At 41.3% G+C, this 24,551-nt stretch overlaps 1 long non-coding RNA gene across 1 annotated transcript in view; it reads left to right on the forward strand.

The window, feature by feature from the left end:
- LOC100604880 overlaps positions 1 to 16,607 on the forward strand; it is a 34,160-nt gene extending 17,553 nt beyond the window's left edge. Inside the window, exons 3-4 of the long non-coding RNA XR_004028576.1 lie at positions 14,218 to 14,314; positions 16,400 to 16,607. This is a non-coding gene — a long non-coding RNA (uncharacterized LOC100604880). The remainder of the gene's footprint in view (positions 1 to 14,217; positions 14,315 to 16,399) is intronic.
- Positions 16,608 to 24,551: the final 7,944 nt, after the last annotated feature.

Raw genomic sequence — 24,551 nt, forward strand, 5'->3', positions numbered from 1 at the left:
TCTCATAATGAAATCAGCCCTTTAAGCTACTCGGAAGACTTACGATAGGGATCACTACCCAGATTAATTTGCTACCAAATAAAGAATGAGAGGCCAAGATAAACAAGAGAGAGCAGCCAGCTGGTAGGGTTTGAAAAAAAAATGCAAGCCATTCATTTTCCTTTTGTTCTTGTATTTCCAATTGAATTATGATGGCTCATCCTTTCTAACCTGATATGAGCTGAATTTTTTATGATTTAAATTTGCTCATTATATTTCTATTGCAGAGTGGTTCTCTGAAGAACGAGCCTGCTGCTGGCTGTCAGGGTGCCATGATGGTATTGCGCAAATCCTCAAGGCAGCTTTCCAGGGCTGCTGTCAGCCTGGCTCATGCCGTTTAGCCACTGGGCAGTAAATGAGGATCTCTAGGACTGAATACATAATTTGAGGGGCCCCGTGCAAAATGAAAATGCAAGGTACCTTGTGAAAAATAAATTAAGACTTTCATCAGAGCAACAGGGGGCTTCTGGGTCCAGGCCTCAGGCCACATACCCATGAAGTTGACCCTGGGGGTCTCAGTGATGGGATAAGCAAATCCTTTCCCACTAGCAATTACATAAACTGTCTTGCCAGAGACTGAAGGCTTACAACTTGGGAGTCAGATACACTTTGTAGCTCAGAAAGCTGACTTTAATAAAAGTAGTACATCTAGAAGAAAGCTATTTATTTGTAGAGGTGGCTTGATATGTTTTGAATTTGTGTCCCTACCCAAATATCATGTCAAATTGTCATCCCTAATGTTGGAGGAGGGGCTTGGTGAGAGGTGATTGGATCACAAGGAGGGACTTCCCCTTGCTTTTCTCTCAATAATGAGTTCTCATGAGATCTGGTTGTTTAAAAGTGTGTGGCACCTCCCCTACTCTCTCTTTCTCCTTCTCTGGCCATGCAAGGCATATCTGCTTCTCCTTCACCTTCCACCATGATTGTAAGTTTTCTGAGGCCTCCCTAGCCATGCTTCTTATACAGCCTGTGGAACTGTGAATCAACTAAACCTCTTTTCTTTATAAATTACCCAGTCCCAGTTAGTTCTTTATAGCAATGCGAGAATGGACTAACACATGGCTTCACCTTAGATTTCTTGGAATCTGTAAGTTGATCCAAATTGCTTGATGAATGCATTCTCTAGGGATCCATGTGAATCTCTCTTTGAGAAGATTTTTCTCTTGTGGCTTCACTTAGAGTCTATCTACCTTTACATAGGTGCATTTATATTGAGGTGATTGATTATTTGGGTAACAGCTCCATGTATACTATATTATAGGGGCCCCATTTGTATTAGGGTTTGTAATTCTGTCAGCATGAAGCAATCATTTCAATGGATAATATTTAATTTTTAATGTAGGATTTATCTTACCGGGTTCTGCAGAGGTGTTCTTGGGGTGCCCCAGTGCTCAAGTTATGAAAACGCTGCCTTAGGTCTAAGTCAGGTTCTAATCCAAAGGTTTTGAGGTCTTAATGATTAATAAGTTCTGTGCCCCTTCTAATGACCATATGTAAGTCTAAATGCCATATGCAAATCAAATCTTTGAAAGAATTGATGGAAAATGGCAGTCTTCATTCAGGTAAGATTTAGCCTAGTGGTTAAAAAAAATTCCAAATAACCAAATATTGAGGAATAATAATGTAGCAACAACAACAGTTTTGAGTACTCATAGCATGACAGATACTTTTGGTGTATTTTTCCAGCCCTGTGAGATCGGTCCTTGTTGATCCTCCATTTTGCAGATGAGAAAAATGAAGCAAGAAGTAACTCACCCACATCTCCAGGCAGCAGGAGGCAGAAGTCAAACTTAATTCCCCAGAATCTGACTCTAAAGCAAGTGCTTTACCCTCTCAATTTCATTTCTCTACACACTTCTGCTGGAAAATGCATGAAAGTTTGCATGATTTCAAACTTTCACATGAGCATGAAGATCAGAATTTATGGGGATATGATTGTTTTAAATTGTAGGTTTTATTATTATTCAGGCATAGTGAGTTCAGCAGATCAGATGACTGCCATTGAAAGAATGGTTTATTACTCACAGTTCCCAAGAGGAGGAGGCCGCCACACCACATAGGGCCCTTCGGGGAGGTGCCAGGATTGGTCAGGAAGCAGAGGGGCTGCAAGAAAAACATGGACAAGAGCCTTTATTACAGTTTCTGTGAGAAGGAACAGGTGAGGCAGGCTAGATAGACTTAGGATTGTCTGGTTTAATAATTCCAAAGGACTCTGGGCTGAAGGGGCTGTCTCTCATTGGCTGGTACCTGGCCATGGGATGATTTGGGCTGGTGAATGGTGGGGGAGGCTTGTGAGAGTCTGATAAAGAAGGTCTTTGGGGCATGGGCTCTGGGTTAGTTGGTTTGCATCTGGAAGACACCCTTGTAGGCAAATAATTTACTATCTTTAGGAATTGGCTATCCCTGGGAGGGGCAGTCTCTCCAGGGTCAGCAAGGCCCCAGATGTCAAAGCTTCAGAATCAGAAGGTATGCTTAATGCATTGACCTGGAAGACCTGGGCTGACAAGAGGGACAGGGACTGCTGCCTGGTCTAAAGAGTCACCTCTTAGGACCAGTGTCCTCCCCTTTGTTAAAAGAAGACAAAGAGTCCTTGAAGAATGATCATAAAAAGATGATGCCAAAGTGTCTTGGGGAGACAGCCACATTTTTCAGAGCTATAGCCTCGTGTCTCAAAGATGTAGACTTGTTGTGGGTAAATGGTACTTGAAGCAGAAAGCAAATGTGACACTTAGTGATTGTAAATAATCAAGATGACACTTCTTGGTTAATTAGGCAGAGATGATAAGTATTTTTTTTAAAGTTTCAGATGCCTATTGCTTTTGATTTTCTCTCCTCTCTTTGTTAGTCAATAAGTAGAATTCATGCCAATGACACCTAACATCAGTCCTTTCTCCCTGGCCCAGCAAATAAACAAAAACACAGAGGAGGCTGCCTGGAGAACTGGGTGTTGCCTCTCACCTGCAGCACACAGGACAAGCTTGGGTTCTTTGGGCTCCACATTAGGGGTCTCTTTGAACCAGTACCCAGACCCCAGCCCACCTTCTCTTGGCTGAGTTCTGGAGCAGACTTCCTAGTGCTCTTTTATTTCTGTTTGGAATCTGGGAGTCTTGGTGGTTGAAGACATAAGGCACCAAGATATCTGGGCTTGGAGGGGAGGATTCTAGAGTTCTAAGCAGGGACACTAAGCTCTAGCATTGAGAAGTAGAAATGGAAGAGAGGAGAGGGACGAGTGTTGTGAACAAAAAGTTGGGGTGGCTGGGTTTTTTACACCCAGAGGTTCTCAATGCATGAGTCTCCATCAGCCCCTGAGGCTTCCTCTCTCTCAAGGGGCAGGAGAACACCTGGGGGAAGTGGGGTAAAGAGGTCATGGAGATTTAGCAGTTTTTCACCCTTTGGAAGTGTTAGGCCATGTGATGGAGCCTCCAGACCTGGAATCTCATTTAGTCCTTATACAACCTGAAAAAGTCTTCCAAAACCTTAGGTGCAAACACATCCCATCTCTTTCATTTTTCCCCCCACTGAAAATGGGTTTATCCTTCAAGGGCACTCTTATTTGGAGGTCCAGTACTCCCCCCTTTGATGTTCTCTCCTCCTCAAATTGTCCACAAACCTGGAGGGCTGATGTGGTCCAAATGGACCAAGGTTTAATCAAACTGTCACCCCAATGAAAGCTGAGCTTCAGTTGGTGCTCGCTGCCACATGGCTTGAGCTGAGTGCCGGTCCTTTCCACCTGAAAGATGCTGCCGGGCAGCTGCTGACCCAAGCTCTTTCCCAAGACATTGTGTTTTTTTAAGAGTGGCCAATGATACTCACTTGGAGCTAAACTCAGCTAATAGGATGCCATGATCTGAGGGCCTCTGCTTTTAGAGCTCAGCCACTAGAACAAAAGGTCTCTCCCTACCCCCTCCTTCTAAGGGTGGACTCCTTACTACTAGCAGGGAGCCAGACAGTCTTCTTAGACGTTCCCCTGAAAGTAAAGCTGCTACCTGCTCACCCTTAGGCAGCTACACCTGACTCCAAGCTCTTTCAGTATCTTGAAATTGCTCGATTCTTTTTCTTTTTCATTTTTCAATATATTTTATTTTTAGAGCAGTTTATGTTCACAGCAAAATTGAGAAGAAAGTACAGAAAGTTTCCATACACCCCCTGACTCCATACATGATAGCATCACCCTAGTCAGCAGTCCACACCAGAGTGGTACATTTGTTACAAATAATGAATCTGCATTGACAACTTATAATCACCCATAGTCTAAGTTAGGGTCACTCTCACTGCCATGTACTTATGTGATTTGACTATGTGTAATGACAGGTATCCACAGAGATACCTGTATGACAGAGTGTCATACAGAACAGTTTCACTGCACTGAAAATCCTCTGGTATCCTCCCATTAATCACTCCCTCCCACCAACCTCTTTTCACTGTCTCCATAGTTGTGCCCTTTTACAGAATGCCAGACCATTGTAATAACACAGGATGGAGGCTTTTTAGATTGGCATCTTTCCGAGTTTTGGAAATTATGTAAAAACCTGCTGTACATGTCCCTGAGAAGGTTGTGATTGGATATAAATTTTCAACTCGCTTGTGAAAATACCAAGAAGTATCCTTGATGAATTGGATAGTAGGAATCTGTTTAGTTTTGTAAGTAACAGCCAAATTGTCTTCTGAAGTGCTAGTAACATTTTTCATAATCACCAGCAATGAATGAGAGTTCCTGGTGCCCCACATCCTCACCAGCATTTGGTGTTGTCAGGGTTTTAGATCTTGTCTGTTCTAATAAAAGTGTAGTGCCATCTCATTGTTGCTTTGACTTGCAGTTTCCTAATGACATATGATGTTGAGAGTTTTTTCATATGCTTATTTGCCATCTTTATATCTTCTTTGACAGAGTGTCTGTTCAGGCCTTTTGCCCATTCTTTAATAGGTTGTTCTTTTTTGTTGTTGTTGAGTTGCAAGTATTCTTTGAATATCTTGAATAATATTTCTTTCCAGATATGTACTGTGAAAATATTTTTCTCCCGGTCCATGGCTTGTCTTCTCATTCTCTTAACAATATCTGTCACAGAATTTTGGGTCTTTTTTGTTTGTTTTTAAAATTCAGTGAAGGTCAGCATATTTTCACTGTATTCGTGGTGAATTAGATTTTCTCCTGTCTTCTAGGGGTTTTATAGTTTTGTGTTTACATTTAGGTCTGTAACCCATTATGACTTAATTTTTGAAAGGGGTGTAAGGGCTAGGCCTATAGTCATTTTTTTTTTCTGCATGTGGATGTTTAGTTGTTACAGCACCGTTTCTTGAACAGATTATCTTTTCTCCATTGTACTGCCTTTGATTCTTTGTAAAAAATAATCAGTTAACTATATTTGTGTGGATCTATATCTGAGGTCTGTATTTTGTTCCTTTGATCTATTTGCCTATTATTTTGCCAATACAACACTCTCCTGATGATTATGGCATTGTAATAAGTATGGAAGGTGAATAATATCAGTCCTTTTACTCTATTATTCTTTAATATTGTATTGATTATTTTGAGTCTTTTACTCCTCATATAAACTTTAGAAGCAGCTTCTCAAAACCCACAAAATAATTTCCTGGAGTTTAGATTGGGATTGTGTTAAGTCTATAGGTCAACTTGGACAGAAATGGCATCTTGACAATATTGAGTCTTTATAGAAATAAAAGTAAAATATTTCTCCATTTATTTAGCTGTTTGATTTCTTTCATCAGAATTTTGTTGTTTTCATCTTGTACTTATTTTGTTAGATTTATAAGTATTTCATTTCAGAAAGTGCTAATTTTAATGGAAAACTATTTTTAATTAAAATTCATTTTTAATTATAATTTAATTTATAGGAAAACAGTTTAATTTTGTTAACCTTATATCCTGCACCTTATTATAATCACTAGTTTCAGAAATTATTTTTGGTTATTTTGGATTATCTACATAGACAACACTGTCATTTGTGAAAAAGAGCAGCCTATTTCATTCTTCACAAGCAATATACCCCCTTTTCTCATATTACTGCCTTAAGACTCCCAGTCAAATGTTGAGAAGGGGTGCTGATAGAGAACATCCTTGCCTTGGTCTTGACGTTAGCAGGGTAATTTCTAGTTTCTCACCATGTTGGTTATGATGGTAGCTCTACATTTTTTAATAATATTCATTATCAAGTTAAGGAAGTTCTCCTCTATTCGTTGTTGAGCTGGTTTTTACCATGAAAGGGTATTCGATTTTCTCAAGTGCTTTCCTGTCTGTTGATAGGGTCATGCTATTTTTCTTCTTCATATATAGGGTGGATTGCATTACTTTCTTTTTATTTATTCATTTATTTATTTTCTTTTCAACTTATTTTAGGTTGAAAGGGCACATGTAACAGGTTTGTTACATGGATAAATTGTGTGTCATGGGGGCTTTGTGTACAGATAATTTTGTCACCCAGGTAATCGGCCTAATACCTGATAGGTAGTTTTTCAATCCTCACCATCCTCCCGCTCTCAACGGTGGATTGGATAAAGAAAGTGTGGTACATATACACCATGGAATACTATACAGTTGTTACAAAATGAGATCATGTCCTTTACAGCAATGTAGATAGAGCTGGAGGTCATAATGCTAAGTGAATTAATGCAGGAATAGAAACTAAATAAATACTTCATGCTCTCACTTATAAGTGGGAGCTAAACAGTAAGTACACATGGACACAAAGAAGGGAACGATAGACACTGGAGTCTACTCTCTTAAGAAAAGGCAAGATGACATTCCAGTGTCCACCTGGCTAGAACAGAGAAAGGAAAAAAAAAAAAAGAACATTGACTCTTTCCCAGGGCATCTTCCTACACTTAGATTCTGAATGATACTACGCTTTCCATCACTCCTTTCCTTTCTACTCTTAGCACAAATATCCTTAAACAGACTTTTAGAGCCGAAGTCAAAGTCACTTTGTTCCACATACATACCCCAACATCTGCTACTTGTTCTCTTGATACTTAAATTCACTTAATAGGAGATCTGGCCTTTTTTTTTCCAGGCTTTAATTAATGGTTAAATCTTCTGAAAGGCTAGCAGAAGTAATCTGTTAGTGCAATTGGGTTTCACTCCTAATTCTTAGTGTCATTCTACAATTCTTTCTCAAGCTGTGACCTGTGATCGCCTTGATCAGGGATTGGCAAACTACAGCTCATGGGTCAAACTCAGTGAGCGGCTTGTTTTGTACGAGCTGTGAGTGTTCACAAAAGTTTTATCGGAACATAGCCATGCTTCTTCCTTGTCCCTGTTTTCAAAGACCATTTTGTTCTATGACAGCAGAGTTGAGTAGTTGCAACAGAGACTGTATTTCCTGCAAAATCTAAAATATTTACTCTCTGACTCTTTACCAAAAAAAAACCCCAAAAAACAAAAACAAAAAAACTGCTAATTCCTGGTCTAGGTAGCGTGAGGTTCAGTTTCTGGCTCCAGCGCTCACTAGTGGGGAGGCATTGAGCCAGTGCCATTCTCCTAGGAAGTGCTCCACATAGCAGCTGTTGGCACCCAAGTCATGTGGAGATGGGGAATCCTAAGGAAAAGAATGATCGACTTTGGATAAACTTATTGAACTTTTAAATTCTCACGGTATCCTGGTTATATAATTTCTGCACATATGGAATCTGCATCCTGAGTTTTTTTCTATCCAGTTCATGTTTGTACAAGTATCTTATATGTGCAGATGATGAAACAATGCCTTTAAGCAAATGCCTTTAAACAATGCCTTTAAACAATGCCTTGAGCAAAGTGATGTATTTGAGTGAGTTTATTGTCAGTATTACCAAGCACAATGTTTGACTCCTGCTTTGGTAATGTCAGGAAGTGTGGCAGATGGTGGGGAGACAATAGGAGTCATTCAGGAAGAAGCCAGGAGCTCCCAGGATAAAAGAAGCAATTAAAATGCAACCCTTGGATGGGCTCAAATGCAGTCTGCCTTTCCTCCTCTTCCTTACCATGGGCCAGATCCAGTCTTTCTTAATTGAAGGGGTCAAGCTAAAGTTCTTATCAACAAAAGTGATGTCGCTTAGGAAGATCATATTCCTTAGCTAATTTTAGGTGCTGTTTTGTGCTTCCTGTGTTACCAATCTTCTAAACAGTAAATAAGAGAACAAGTCTATAAAAAAATCTTTTAGTTGTAGTGTCAACTTAACAAAAGAATTGACAAAAAGGAGTGGAAGTTCTTTTAAGTCCTTGATAGGCTGCAGAGCAGAGCTAGAAGAACATAAAGTCTTAATCCTTTCCCTGCTCTTTACCTTGGGGGTGGTGGATGTTTTTCAGGGCTCTGTGGGGGGCTGGTGTGGTGTTTGGCTATGCTGACAGGGGAGCCAGATGATCTATCTGAGCTCTGGTGTTGGCTTTGCCATGTACTCTGAACCGTCGAATCAACCTCTATTCCAGGATGGTTGATTTTATGTGTCAACTTGGAGACGTTTTGGGATGAAATTAACATTGAAATTAATACACTAAGTAAAGTACATTGCTCTTCATAATGTGGGTGGGCCTCATCTAATCAGTTGAAGGCCTGAATACAACAAAAAGACCAGCTTCCCTGAGCAAGAGGAAATTCTCCAGCAATTGCCTTCAGAGTTCATCTGCACCATTGGCTCTCCTGGGTCTCCAGCCTGCCGGTCCACACTGAGACTTGGACTTGCCAGCCTCCATAATCACACCAGCCAATTCCTTATAATAAATTTATTTAAATACACACACACACACGTGCTCACGCGCGCACGCACGTGTTTGATTTCTCTGGAGAATCCTGACAAATTTAATTCTGTGAATAGAATAAAAGTCTCTGTTAACTTATAATAAAGTTCCTGTTTATTTTAAAATAAAAAAAGGTACTAATGGCTCCTGGGTTGAGTCCTTAACCATCATATGCACACGTGCTTTTTAACCCCAAACAGACAGCTTCACCCTTCTTTCTTGCACAGGCAAAACGGCTTCTCATCTTTGGAGTAGTCAAGAGCCTAGGTGCTGGATCCAGACTCCCTAGGTTCAAATCTGAGCTCTGTCACTTGGTAGCTTTGTGACCTTGGGTAAACCACTTACCTACTCTAGGCCTCAATTCCCTCATCTGTAAAATGGCAAAATAAGAATACTCATCGCATAAGATTATTGTGAAAAGTAATGACTTAATGCAAGTAAAGCACTTAACAAATTATCTGGCACTCAGTAAATGCTTGTCCCAGTTAGAATAGGCCTGGTTTGTCTGGAGTGATGAAACATCAGTCTGCTCAGAACTTGCCTAGAAATGCTTAAGTAGTTGAGTGGAGCCTTAAAAGAAGCAAGAAAAAAAAAATTCTGCTATGTGCCTGAAGGAGGGAGAAATGAAATCCTTGGCAAATAGAATGAATAATTTCCCCAGTTACTATTATTAATATGTATTATGTGGCTAGCTTCACCTTGTTTTCTTGCTCAGGGAAAATAATTTCTTTGAATATTGGATTGATGCTTCTATCAAAAAGCATCTTCTCTGTCCTGTTTAACAGAGAAAACATGGTTCCCCTCCCCCAGTAGTTAAAGCTCTGATCTGTGTCCTCCAGTGTCCAAGCAGATAGCTTTTAGTATCTTGGGCTGTTATCAAGGAGCTTCTTTATAGAAGCAATTACACCTTCGGTGGTTGGGGGTGGGGGAAATAGTTAAAATGCAAATGTGTCAGTATTTACTAGTTTTTGGAGCTCACGTCTCGCGCATTTCATTCTGAACTTTTTGCTCAATGCCTCTGCAATCACCCTTGCTAATTTAGGCCCCTCGGAAATAATTCCACCAACCAATTGGCAACCAAAGAAGTTTCATTGGCCTTTAGATCATTTTCTTTCTTAACTTGTAATTTTCCATTGCTTTCTGTTCTCCATTAACTTTTCATTTGTCCATTATATTACATGTGTAGTGGCAACCTTGGTTTTGATACATGATCTACATTCACTGAGCGAGGGTTGATCCATTATGTGGACCCCTTCTGGGAATATGTGGTCTGTGTCTATCAATTTAAGAATGTTATATATGGACAAATAATGGGTATTATAAATAAGTTTTAAAAACCTGTGCACACAGATAATGCACTTCAGGGACATTTTAAATGGATTTTCCTTGTTTTTAGCTGAATCCCCAAAAAGAGTCTAGGTATATTATAGGTGAGTGATCTGTGCCCTTGATAACCTTAACATTTGGAATTTTTGTACGGAATAAGATTCATGCTAAGCATTTAAGTGTGGTCTATTGGATTCATGGGAAGCGTTATCTATTGGATTCATAAGATGGATCTTGGAGAACTTTTTATAAATAGATAATGCCATGTGCTATACCTGTGAGATTCCTAGAGCATAAAGATAATCGCTCTTTCATCATTGCCATTTATAAATGTGAAAAAAGTCAGAAAACTCAGTGAGGAACCTTAAAGAATGTCTAGGCACCCAACTCTTGATGCATACAAGCTACCCAGTGTAAGAATGTGCATCTTATGAATACTGAATATTCAGCATTGGTTGAAAGGTGTGTGGGATAATCGTGTGATAGTGGGAGGAGGATGGCCTTTATTATTCGTAAATATGATATTTAATGCAACCCAAGTTTTAATTTTAAACCATTTCTCATTAGTGCATCTTCATATGAAATTTGAATAGTATGGAATCAATTATGCAGAGGAAAAGTACTTGACTATTGATAAGAAAAAGGAATGCTTTATTAGGAGTCAGGAGACATAGATCAGTACATACTCAATCTGTGACTTTCAACTAACAATTGTTCCCCTCTAAGCCTCAGTCTCCTGAGTTGTAAAATGAAAGAATGACACTGGATCCTGTTTCTAGGTTCCTTTGTACTTTCAAAATCTTTTTTTTTTTTTTTTTTTTTTTTTGAGACGGAGTCTCGCTGCGTCACCCAGGCTGGAGTGCAGTGGCGCGATCTCGGCTCACTGCAAGCTCCGCCTCCCGGGTTCACGCCATTCTCCTGCCTCAGCCTCTCCGAGTAGCTGGGACTACAGGCGCCCTTCAAAATCTTTAAGAATCTTTTGTTGTTGTTGTTGACAAAAGGATTTAAAGAGTAGGGACAAGTCACCATCCATAAGTGATGAAAAGTTAACCCAAGAGATAGATAAAGTGGGGAAGCAGCAGAGTTAGAGAAACCAGAGAGTGAAGTCGAGGGGTGCCACGTTCCCTCTAGATGACTCTCGAAGGGTCAGTTTCTCTTCTGTAAAATAGAGAGCATGGCTCAGAGGTTTGTTATAAGGATTAAATGAGATAATGCATAAAACATGCTTCCAGGAATAAAGAATCATGGAAGTGAATAAGGAAGAAAGGAGATGGAGGAAGAGGAGGGAGAGAAAATGACTTAGAAAATGTGTGATTAACGAAGTAATTAATCCTTCCAAAACTTTCACATTCAGCCAAAGCACATTTGTGCATACAACTCTCATTTGTCTACCTTAGAATAATCAACTTTGTGAGTTATTCATAGAAGATGAGTGAACTCAGCCAGGTTTTCTAATACTCTGCTACCTTCTTGTTCACCTGTTTTCTGACTAGGAGGCATGTAACTCAAGTTTTCATCAGGCTAAGCCCAACCACATTTTGGAGGCATGTCTGTGTCACAAATTATCTTGGGCTTTCAAAAATCAAAAATAAACCACTTTACCAAAAATCAATCCCATTCCATCACTTTGGTTTCTCTGTGCCTTGTGCACCATTATTGGCATGAGGAGTTGTGAGCTAACTGTGCCACATTTTCAGGAGCTTTTGTGCCATCCTGCTTTAGCCCTTGACAGGTGCTCATGCAGGGTTCTCCGTTCTCCAGCTTTCCTTTTGATTTCCCCAGGACATTATCATTGTGGCTGGTCAAGGGAGGGGACATCCTGAGAAGATCAGCTAACAGTTCCTCCTGGAAAATTCAAGCTCTCTGATTAGAGGGGCAAGAAATCCAATTAATATGTATTTAAGCACTTTTTATAGAATTCCTGCTAGGTGCCAGGCGCACATAGTTCCTAGATAATGGGATGCAGCAGCCAACTAGCTGACCAAGTCCTCTTAGAGCTAACATTTTAGTGGAGAATGTAGATAACCCCTCAAAAAATTAATAAAGAAGAATGAAAATTTTTGATAATGAGATGTATTATGAAGAAAAATAAAAGCAGGGTAGAAGGGGCAGTGAAAGTGATGGGGTGGTCTGGAAAGGTCGATCTGAGGAGGTGATTTTTGAGATCTGAATGAAGTGGGAGAACAAGCTGTGGGGAGGGATAGAGAAAGAGCAATGCAGGCACAGAAAATATTAAATACACAGTGGGTGGGAACTAACAATTAACTTGGCCAATGCAGCTGGAACAGGGTAATGGTTGAAGGACGGAGCCCATTCAGATAGGCAAAGGTTGGAGTTTCAAGACCTTGTCGGCTAAAGTAAGGATTTTGGATCTTATCAGAATTGAGATGGTAATCTATTGAATGGTTTTGAGTTGGAGAATGATGCAACTTATTTGCATATTAAAAAGATTACTCTGACTAATATATTGATAACAGACTGTCATGAGACCAGAGTGGAAGCTGGTTAGCAGATGACTGGAACTGTTTAGGAGAGAGAAGACCGTGCGTTTCACTAGACTAGTTGCAGCAGGGGTAGCCTAGAATAATGGGATTCAGTACATATTTTGGAGAAAAATCCAGCCTGACTTTTTGCTCTGTTTAATGTGGGATATAAAGGGAAAGAAGGAGTCAAGGATGACTGCTAGGTTTCTGTTTTTAGCGACTGGGTAAATGGTGGTGGTGCTAACTGAGGAGATAAGGTGCTGTATCAGTGAGGACTCATGCAGGAAAAAAGGAACCACTCCAAGTGTATTAGGTATGAAGAGGTTTAATATAGGGAATCGAGTGCTTTCAAAAGCATTGGATTAGCTGTGGAAACACAAGTTAGAGAAGGTGCCCAGTAGTATTTAGTTCTGCTGTCACTGCTTGGGCCAGTGAATTCAGAAGTTGTTGCTACCACTCAGATTAGGAAAGTAAACTAGTGCTGCCCTACAGCACTGAGAAGAGTAACTGGAATGGATCACCCAGAGGCCACTGCAAAAACTCATGTCTGCCAAAGCTTTCATGTCCTACACTGATCATGGGGAAGAAGAGTATGTTCTGTGCTCTTTCATCTTTGAAATCTCTCACTAGTGTACCTCATTAGCAGAATATAGCTGCAACCAGAAACTGAAAGGCAGAAGAGTCTGACAGATAAAGTTTCCAGCCTTTCAGCTGACGTTGCAAAAGAAAGCATATAACACAGAACAGAGGAGAACAATAGAATCTTGTAGGCTAAGGGGGAGATAATAAAATATTTGGATTGTCATGTCATAAATCTGTGTGTCTATGGGACACCCAAGCAGAAGTGTCAAGTAGGAAGTAGAATACACAAGTCTAGGAATCATGGGAAAGGTCAAGGATGGAAATATAAATTGCGGAGCCATTAGAACATAAATGGTAATTAAAGGCATGCAACTGGAGAGTATTAGCTAAGGAATAAGTGTAGATAGAGAAAGGTCTTAGAACTGAGCCCTATATGCTTCTGGAAAAACTTGGACATTGGGGAAATCAGGAAGCGCTTCTAGGGTTAAAAGGATCGAAGGCGGAGCACGGTGGCTCACGCCTGTAATACCAGCACTTTGGGAGGCTGAGGCAGGTGGATTACTGGAGATCAGGAGTTCAAGACCAGCCTGGCCAACATGGTGAAACCCCGTCTCTACTAAAAATACAAAATTAGCCAAGCATGGTAGCATACACCTATAATCCCTGTTACTTGGGAGGCTGAGGCAGGAGAATGACTTGAACCCGGGAGGTGGAGGTTGCAGTGAGCTGAGATTGTGCCATTGCACTCCAGCCTGGGCAAAAAGAACAAAACTCCGTCTGAAAAAAAAAAAAAAAAAAAAAAAAAAAAAAGGATTGAAGTTGGGAGTGGGACCTGAAAGAAGCTCAGACAAATGGCTTACATACTGCAGTCAAGACTACAAGAGGGCTTAGAGGTCAGGAAGAAGAGGAGATGCCAGCCAATGCAACTGACAAGGTGGGATAATAATCTACAGAGTATGGTCCTCTGAAAGTCAAATGTCGAATACTGATGAGAGTTGTGTTTTGTTTTTGTTTTTGCTTTTGTTTTTTGTTTTGAGACAGTCTCTTTCTGTCACCTAGGCTGGAGTGCAGTGGTGCAATCACAGATCACTGCAGCCCCCACCTCCCAGTTCAAGAAATTCTTATGCCTCAGCCTCCTGAGCAGCTGGGATTACAGGTGTGTGCCACCATGCCTGGCCTGATGAGAGTTTTTGTTTTTGTTTTTTAAATTAAATTAAATTTTACATTCTAGGATACATGTGAAGGATGTGCAGGTTTGTTACGTAGGTAAACGTGTGCCATGGTGGTTTGCTACACCTATCAACCCATCACCTAGGTATTTTTTTTTTTTTTTTTTTGAGACGGAGTCTCGCTCTGTCACCCAGGCTGGAGTGCAGTGGCGCGATCTCGGCTCACTGCAAGCTCCGCCTCCCGGGTTCGCGCCATTCTCCTGCCTCAGCCTCTCCGAGTAGCTGGGACTACAGGCACCCGCCACCACGCCCGGCTAATTTTTTGTATTGTTAGTAGAGACGGGGTTTCACCGTGGTCTTGATCTCCTGACCTCGTGATCCGCCCGCCTCGGCCTCCCAAAGTGCTGGGATTACAAGCGTGAGCCACCGCGCCTGGCCTATCACCTAGGTATCACCTGTGCTTAAGCCCAGCACACATTGGCTATTTATCCTGATGCTCTCCCACCTTTCAGCCCCTCCCTGACAGACCCCAGTGTGTGTTGTTCCCCTCCCTGCATCCATGTATTCTCATTGTTTAGCTGCCACTTATAAGTGAGAACATATGGTGTTTGGTTTTCTGTTCCTATATTAGTTTGCTGAGGATGATGGTGTCCAGCTCCATCCATGTCCCTGCAAGGGACATGATCTCATTCCTTTATATGGCTTCATAATATTCCATGGTGTATATGTACCACACTTTCTTTATCCAGTCTGTCACTGATGGGCATTTGGGTTGATTCCATGTCTTTGCTATTGTGAATAGTGCTGCAGTGAACATACACATGCATGTATCTTTATACTAGATTAATTTCTATTCCTTTGGGTATATACTCAGTAGTGGGATTGCTGGGTCAAATGGTATTTCTGGTTCTAGGTCTTGGAGGAATTGCCACACTGTCTTCCACAATGGTTGAACTAATTTACATTCCCACCAACAGTGTAAAAGCGTTCCTGTTTCTCCACAGCCTTGCCAGCATCTGTTGTTTGTTGACTTTTTAATAATCGCCATTCTGACTGGCGTGAGATGGTGTCTCATTGTGGTTTTGATTTGCATGTCTCTAATGCTCAGTGATGGGAGTTTTAAGAAGATGGAGTATGAGAGTTCAACACTGTATTTGGCCAGATGGAAGCTGTAGGAAAACTTATGCAGAGTAGTCTTCAAAATCTTGAATGAAGTGGATGGAGGTGGGGATAGAGAATGTGCAGTGAGCAAATAAAGAGAGAATTTACACAATTCTTTGGACTCATTGTGATGTAATATAAAGAGAGCAGAAAAAAAGAGCAGCAGTTGGAAATGATGTAGAATCTGAGGAGAGACCTTTTAAAGAAAGGTGATATCAAGGCTTGTTTGTGGACTGAGAATGATGTGTGATCTTAGAAGTCAGCTTGAGAATGGAGCAGTCAAGACACAAATTGGTTGGCAGGTCATGATCAACATGAGAGGAATCTCTATCCTGCTTCCAGGCTATCCTTGGCACTGTGATTTTTAATAAAATAATGCAGTGACTGCGTTCAAAGAAATTACTGGACAGTCAAAATATACACACATATGCAAAAATTGAGGAGCAATTTCCCATAAAATGTAAGCAAGAATAATAGTTATTTTATGTTATTTCTGTAAGTGTTAGTGGCAGTAAGTAAAGAATGAATTGTAAAATTGTGACAGGGAAGGTAGAGGAGTGCTTTTTGAAACCTATTTTCCATTAGATCTTAAAGAAAGTTGAGAACATAAATTTGTGGAGAAGTGAGGGTGAATATTCTTAAGGGAGGCAGAAGCAAGGCTTAATAACAATGCAGAACAAGGAATCAGCAAAATCTGTTGAAAACGTCAGAAAACTTAGGGGAAGCTGGAACAGAGAGTTAGAGTTGGGAGACCTGAGTGAGGGTCTTGGCTTTCACTCAGTGGGCAGTCGGGATCCACCTAATGTGGAATAACCATAGGGTTCTGGAATGGGCTGATACAGTGACATATTTGCCCATATTAGTGGATCCATGAATCATTTTCTACAAAGTCATCTTGTTTTGTTTTTCAGACAAACCTTGGAAATCAAGAAAGTTCTGGAATGATGAAGGTGTTCATGCCAAGACCTAAAGTGCTGGCCCAGTATGAGTCCATTCAGTTCATGCCGTGGCAGTTTTCCTGGAACTCCTTTTTATTGTTAGTTCTCATTTGTTTCCATATTTAGTGAACATACATTTAATTGTAAAGCTGTCATTAATAAAAATTCTTATAGTACCTCACTGCACAAACATCTTTCGTGTGTGCTAGGCATTTTCAAAAGCAGAATCATTCTGTATCTGATTTGCATCATCTTATTTAAACCAAGACAGTATTGGCCATACTGTCTACCAAAACAGGCTGTAAGAAATTACAGTAATTTTTTCAGCTATAGGGTAACAATCTATCTCTTCTGGATTTCCACAAAGTGTTCTGCTCTATATGATTTTAAGAAAACTGGGACATTGGTGGGAGGATAGTAGTTGGGAAATGCTTCTAGGATTAAGAGGATTGAAGTTGAGACTGGAGGTAAGCTTAAAGGAATGGCTGAAGTATCCCATTAAGACATCATAGTGTCATTAGAATGACCGTGTTCTCTTGTGAATCCTCACCAATGGTATAGAATCCTTTGATTTCAATTTCTACTACTCTGGGAACCCCCTAGGCTTGTGCTCCTGGTGCATCAGCCCATTTCATGGTACGTTGAAGCATGCCTCCCTATGGGATTGCTGGATTCCCAGCCCAGTGAGGTAATGACCAAGCAGCGTCTTCAGAGGAGGGATAGCTGTACAGCGTGGTGAAGGACTCAATGAGAAGGTAATTGATGCTTCACCTTTTCTTACTTTCTGTAAAGTAGGGGAATATGAGTCTTCCACTGTGTGCTTTTTTGTTTGTTTGTTTGTTTGCAAGCAATCAAAATTCTTTAAGCTTCTTAGAGGATGGGGTTTTCTAGAAACTGTGAAATTTTTAGGGGTGGTTGGGGTCTGAGCAATCCAGAGAAATATAGATGCAAGCTCAGGGGAAAAGATGAAAGATGCTAAGGAGGAGGTAGAATAGTCCTATAAAGAAAAGGCACACACATACGTGCACACACACACTGAGACTCACACAAATCTTGTTAAAAAACATTACAGCAAACTGGAGTTCTTACATCCCCAGTGCATAGAGCTTTGGGGGGGTAATTCTGTTAACTTAAAGAGAAAGGGTAGTCCTCTGTAATGAATGCAGTTCTTGTGCATACTCAGCTACTGTGCTCTAATAATGTCTTACTGAGCTTGAGGATCTGTCAGGCAAAATATGCTGATCTCCTGTACCCTGGGAACTTTCTCCAAGTGAGGTCACACTGCTGCCCAGCTCAGTTCTAGGACTGCTGTGGTGATGCGATTTTATTCCGTGTTCGGTGATTTAGAAAACACAGAGTTTTGAGTTTGGGTTCCTTCTAATGAATCCATTAGTGGTTGTGGTGGGTTTCATTGATTTCTTCCCAATGATTTGTCTTCTCTTTAAGACTGGTGCTATTTGCGGTTTAGTGATATGTACTCGTAAGGATTTGGGTCTGATGTTTGGTCCATCAGCCAGATCATCTGCAGTTTGGGATTCTTAATAATCTAAGACCCAATGTCTGACCCCTTCTTCTGACCTCATTCTGTACATGCTGTTTAGTTACAGGATGAGCTTGGTCCTTAAACGTTCCAACAGCCACTGGGCTTTCAACAAATGTAACTGAATGAAAGACAAATCTTTCATGTGCAGATTTGCCTGTCCAAAACACAGAGTTCAAAACACCTCTCATTACCTCCTTAAAATTATATGCTTGGCCTCCTTTGAAGCCAAGGTATGGCTTTTCAAGCCAGTTGCCCTGTGACATGAGAGGTCAGCACCTTTCTGAAGATGGTTCTCACTACTGCTACATCTTGTGCTGCTGAAAGCAGCAGGAGCTCTGTGGGTGAGTGTGATTTCTCTATAGCTGCCCAAGGCAGGGCCCTGTATCCTGTGGTTGCTCAGGGGGACTCTTGGGCAGGAGATGCCTGCAGATCAGCTTTGTAGTGACCTCCACCATCCTGGTCTCAGCCATTTTTCCTTGGCACCATCCAGGCCAAGCTTAATGCAGCAAGGACCAAGATGTCCTCATCCTCAAGCATGCCTGCCTCATTCAAATAGAGTGAAGCCAGCTCATTTCCAGCATTTTCTTTCTGACATTAAATGTTTTTCTGGCAGTAGGTTTAATATGACTCTAGGAAAAACCCTAGGGTTTTACACAAATCATCTATCATTTGGATGTAATTCTCACCATTTAATCCCCTCCAGTTTCTATGTTATTGAATGAGACACTGTGGCCTTCACCCTTGCATCAGGATGGATTGGGTGAAGGATCTTATCTAAAATTCCCAGTGTCCTCTAATTGTCAATCAACAATTCAAATTAAACAAGTGACCTCCACTACCTACAGGATAGACTTGGTGCAAGTCTAGTTTTAGTGTGAAAAGCAATTTCCATATAGACATAGACATAGACCATAAAGGGGGCTCCTGTGAGGGTCTGAACAATAGGTCATTGTATGTGACTAGAAAAGTGGGGAGAAAAAAACAGAGAAGTCTCCTTACGGGTGCAGTGTTTTTGGTTTTATATAAAGAGAGAAAAACAACTCTTTTTTAATCAAATCGTCAGGCACAAAAAACAAATGCTGCCAGAGTAATTATCCTTGGAAAAACTCAGTCCTGAGGGCTCTCTACACCATAGGTTTCCTGGTGCCACCTGCAGCTCATCCCAAGAAAGGGTTGGAGATGCATCAGGAGCCTTCGGCAAATGGGAAACACCGTGCAGCAGGGCTGACTTGGCATAGAGGCACCCCCAGAGGAATGCAAGGTGCAGCTTCTCTCCCTTTCCTTCTTGCCATGTGCTGAGAGCCCATGACCCCAGGATCATTCTGCGGTCCTTCCCCTCAGGTTGCTTAGACAAGGAACTTAACTGCACTTCAACTACTGAACAGTAGAATGGGGTCCTAATTGTAACCCTATCATGGATTTTGAAGGATTTAATGAGACAATCCATGGGAAATGCTAAGCACACAGTATGCCCCCAAGTCAGTGAAGTTGCTTCCATTCCCAACCTCGGTCTTCAGTCCCTGGTCATCTCACAAGCAACTAAGGACTCAACATAATTCAAGGGACAGATCTGATTGCAGGGGCCTCCAAGATGAGGGGAGGTCCTCTTGGCCACTAGGGGGCACCAACTACATGGAAAACAAGCATTGAATTTCGGGGACTCCGTCCACTGCCCTGCAATGTAAATCCTGTAACTCATTTAATTTTCTTGGAGCAAAGTTTGGGAATGGTTGATGCAGATGGTGCTATTTCTGCTTGGGAAGGTGGTTACACTTACATGTCAGATGAAGAAACTTTTCTTAGCTCCTCCCTGTGACTCACCAGCTCCAGCTATTATGAACTCATACTTTAAAATATTTTTTTCTATTCAGCCCCATTTGCTTTCAGTCCTCTTTCTTCTGTATTCTCCAGTTCCTGGAAAAATAGACAATATCCTTAGTTGTGTGAAAGAGGAAGAAGAGTTATGTAGAAGAAAGAAGCGTCCTTACTGTAAAATGTTTCTGACTTTTTCAGCCAGCCACGTCTGGATCAGATTTTTCCATCTAGAGTCATATCTTTTCATAGCCTTTTAAACCTGGCTCATGAGAGAAAAGAGAGAGTGCAATGTTCCTGAGATATCTAGGAAACCATGCAGAATTTCTTATCAGAATTAACCCTTATTGTTTTGAAAGTAACTAGGTCCTAGGAAGCATGAGATGCCACGGGCTTCCCAGAACCCATAGCAGGTGAGAAAGAACTGGAATACAGGGTGAGGTGTGATGAATTGAACTGCTTTTCCCGGAACACAGAATACAGCCAAGGTATGAAAGCTGTTTCCCAGAGGGGAAAAATGTACACTGGCCAATGAGGGTGTATCCAAGAGCCTGTAGGCTTTCTTGGGCGTTGATTAAACCAATATGCCAGGCATCACCTGCTCGAGAATTACTAGAGATGTTTGTCAAACTCCCAGGTTTTGAGCCCTAGCTCAGAGCTCTGGAATTAGACTATCTTGATGTACATCTCAGAAATATGCAACTACTTTGAGGTGGTTTTACATTTCCTAAAATTTAAGAACAATTGCTCTAGAAGATAATAATTGTCCTCCACTGACACTGGAAATACATGTAAGGATGGCTCTGCATGTCCTTCTTCACAGCAAGTTGACATTTTCTAGAATCACTGAAAGGAATTATTGCTATAAAAAAAAAATCCAATGCAACAGTAAAGCCCCAGATGATCAGAACTGTTCATCCCGAAACTCTTCATGTCCCAGAATTGCACATGGTGTCTGGGACACCTGCAGGAGTGGATTCCTGTGATCGGTGACCTCCCAGTTTGTGTGCCAACAGGGCTTAGAGCTGCAGGCAATGCAGTTGCTACATGGTATCTCAATGTCAAGAATCAACAGTTCCATGGAGCCAAGAGGGTGCAGGTTGGCAGTGGTGGTGTGGGGGGATCTGTTTGCAAGACGGTGTCATGGAGCCTTTCTGTGGCATTGAAGGAACAAAGACACAAGGGCACAAAGGACATGGCACTTTGTGCTGCTGGCACTGTTTCTACATTGAATGACCTCCCCAGGAAATCCCCACTGAAACACAAGCTGAGTTTTGTCAGATTTAAACAAGATAATTCCAATGAGTTTATCAGGAAGTGGAAATGGAGAACTACATTGGAAATCTGTTTTCAGACATCCTGTGTCCATTTCTGTTTCTGGAAACCACTTCTAGATGAACCATGGACTCAGTTCATCTTCCCTTTGCTCTACATTCTCCGATTTCCAAGCAATAAAACCAACAGGGTTACATTTCGCTGGCCAAGACCCTCACCTATCAGCAGAAACAGAAAAGCAAATCCTCCCCCAAAACCACTCAGCAGCTTGGGGAAGTGGCCCATTGGATGCCTTCTTCTAGGGCTGTACTGTGAGAAAATGTTTTTCCTTGCATCTACCCAATGCTCAAAGTTACTTCTCATTGAGAAGAAATCATAGATTTGACAAAATTGTGAGTGAACACTAAAGAACTTGTCTTCTGGAACGTACCTGTGAGGTGAATCTTTTAGAAAGACTCACCTACCCTCCCAAGGAAAGGAACTCATGTTTGGTGTGTGGACTGGTGGGATGCAGGGCAGGCTTCATCAGTGTGCGACTTTTGCCACTGCACAGGGGCCCATGCTCAGAAGAGCTTTGCACTTGGTTTAATGCCCTGATGGCACCATCCTGAAATTCTTTTTTCCTTTTTTTTTGTTTTTTGAGATAGAGTCTCATTCTGTCGCCCAGGCTGAGTGCAGTGGTGCAATCTTGGCTCACTGCAACCTCCGCCTCCTGGGTTCAAGCGATTCTCCTGCCTCAGCCTCTCGAGTTGCTGGGACTGCAGGCCTGCATCATCACGCCTGGCTAGTTTTAGTATTTTTGTAGAGACGGGGTTTTGCCATGTACCTCAGGCTGGTCTCAAACTCCTGACCTCAAGTGATCCGCCTGCCTCGGCCTCCCAAAGTGCTGGGATTACAGGTATGAGCCGCCGCACCCAGCTGACCATCCTGAAATTCTTAATACTGTGTAAACAAGGGTCCTGCATTTTCATTTTGTCCTGGGCTCCACAAATTACACAGCTTGTCCTGGTAGTACTGCATGGTGGGATTTGGAGAGCTCTGGATTTAAAATTAGGCAGTCTTGGATCAGATCCCTCTCTTCTACTTAGTAACTGTCATCTTAGACGGGTGATAGCATCCTCCCTCCCAGCCTGAGTTCTCTCATCTACAAAACCGAATTACTAAACTTTTCTGGTGGGATTGTTGTTAAGACTGAGTGAGTTCACCTGGCATATACAGCTAGCCTTGACCCTGGCATGAAGTCAGTAAATGCAAATAATTTGTACTCAATTTAAGTAAATTGTATGTCGTTCTTGAAGTATATGGTACCTGCAATTTAATATAACAAAATATGTATTTCTTGAGTTGCTCTTACATGTACTACGCAAAAGTTCATATTTACAATGCATTATCATGGCTAAGTCATAAATATGGGAAAGTTAGTTAAATAAGACTTTAAAAGAAGAACCCAAGTCTAGTCACCTAACACTTACGAGGCATTTCTCATTGAGAAACCAGATTATCTTTTATAGCCTCTGGAGACTCAGAGCCTATCCCAGGTTCCTACGCATCCAAGAACAAATGTGTCCTGAGCAGACGAATGAAAGAGTAAATGGACCCCTCAGGAAAAGAGCATTTTCGACACCCTGAATTAACCTCTTAATATTCTTCTAACAAGAAAAAGTGTTAGGACGCTGGGGCCTTAACATTAGCTTTCCTACTCACTGAGTGATCTTGACAAGTTACCTAAACTTTTATTTATGTATTTATTTTTGAGACAGGATCTCACTCTGTCACCCAGGCTGGATTGCAGTGGCAAGATCATAGATCACTGCAGCCTCGACCTCCCTGAGCTCAGGTGATCCTCCCACATCAGCCTCCCAAGTAGCTGGGACTACAGGGACACCCCACCATGCCGAGAATAATTTTCTTTTTTTTGGAGATGTGTCTTTGCCATATTGCCCACGCTGGTCTCAAACTCCTGGGCTTAAGTGATCCATCCACCTTGGCCTCCCGAAGTGATGGGATTATAGGCATGAGCTACTGTGCCTGGCCATCCTAAACATTTGGACTTCAGATTCGTTATTTGTGAAATGGAAAGTGAAGTCATCATAAAATCTCTTTCACTGTATTGGAAGGAAGATTAAATAAACTTATAATAGGTGAACACTTTTTGTAAACTTTACAGTGGTGTACAAATGGGATGTGTTAACTTTATCTACTGTTGTTGTCAGTCCAGTGATTCCCAAAAGGTGACCAGGGAATCCTAGCTCCTCAGGGATAACAAACAAACCCAGTATCCTTTTTAGCCTCAGAACTTACCAGAGCCTTTGATGTGCTAATGAGCACTGGAACTCTGTAAAAGAGGAACATGGTTTGTGGCATTTCCCAAATACATTTGTCCAGAATCTTTTCTCAGAGAACTCCTTAAAGGATTTATGTTTTACTGGGGCACCCACTGGAAAACACTGGGCTATCATGTGGACTGGGCCTACATGGGTTCATTTCGTAGACATGGTGCCCTGCTCACCCATCCTCTTCAGCCTCTCTCCCTCGTCATGCAGACAGTGCTTTCCTGAAGAGTAGCAATGAGGAAATGGGAGAAAGTAGATTATCTGTTTCTTAACTGGCTCTTTACCTCTCAAATAACCTTCCTCTTTGGGGCATTTTTGCACAGTTCTCTCTAGATTTAATGCATTGAGGGCAAAATAATTAGCCCAAGACTGATTGCTACAGTTATTATTATTGTTCTCCTCCTCCTCGTCATCCTCCTTTTCCTCCTCTTTCCTCTTTCTCTTCTCATCCTCCACCTCCTCCAACTTCTCCTTCTTCTCCTGCTCCTCCTCCTTCTCCTTCTTCTTCATCTCTGTCTTTTTCTTCTCTTCTTCCTCCTGCTTCTCTTTTTTTAAACTCAACTATGTGATGATTTCTTCTTTTACAACAGTTTTATTGCCATAGTTTGGCATAGTTTACAAATTTTCAATGAAATATAAACCCTAAAATTTAAAATATTGCTCTAAGAATTTTTAAAAATAGAGTCATCTTTAAGTGCAAAGGGCCATATTATTTAAATTCAATTTTGAAGTTTATGTTTGTACCTTTCCTGGGGTTAGGGGCCATTTTAGAACATGGTAATCGTGGACAGTATCTGATGGTACCGGTGGCCATTTCAATAGCTGTTAGCTGCAAATTCAACAAGTATAGGATACCTGTCTCCTTCTTGGGACTTTCATGGCATACCCCTTTTCCCAATAATGCTGTGTGGTAAAAATAATAATAATAATAATAATAATGCTGTGAGGTTCAGAGAGACTGAATAACTATCAAAAATCATGTAAAAAAGATATATGACAGAGTTACTATTTGAACAAAGGTTTTCAGACTCCCAGGTATTCCCTGCAAAGAGAAGGTATGAGGAACAACCCCCTTTGTCTCTGTGACCCCACAGCAGCCTCTGGGCCCCCGCTTTCTGATTCTTCCTCCTGTTCCTTTTTGTCTTTGATCTGCTTCTATTTC

The sequence above is a fragment of the Nomascus leucogenys genome, chromosome 25 (assembly GCF_006542625.1).
Source record: "Nomascus leucogenys isolate Asia chromosome 25, Asia_NLE_v1, whole genome shotgun sequence".
Lineage (NCBI taxonomy): Eukaryota > Metazoa > Chordata > Mammalia > Primates > Hylobatidae > Nomascus > Nomascus leucogenys.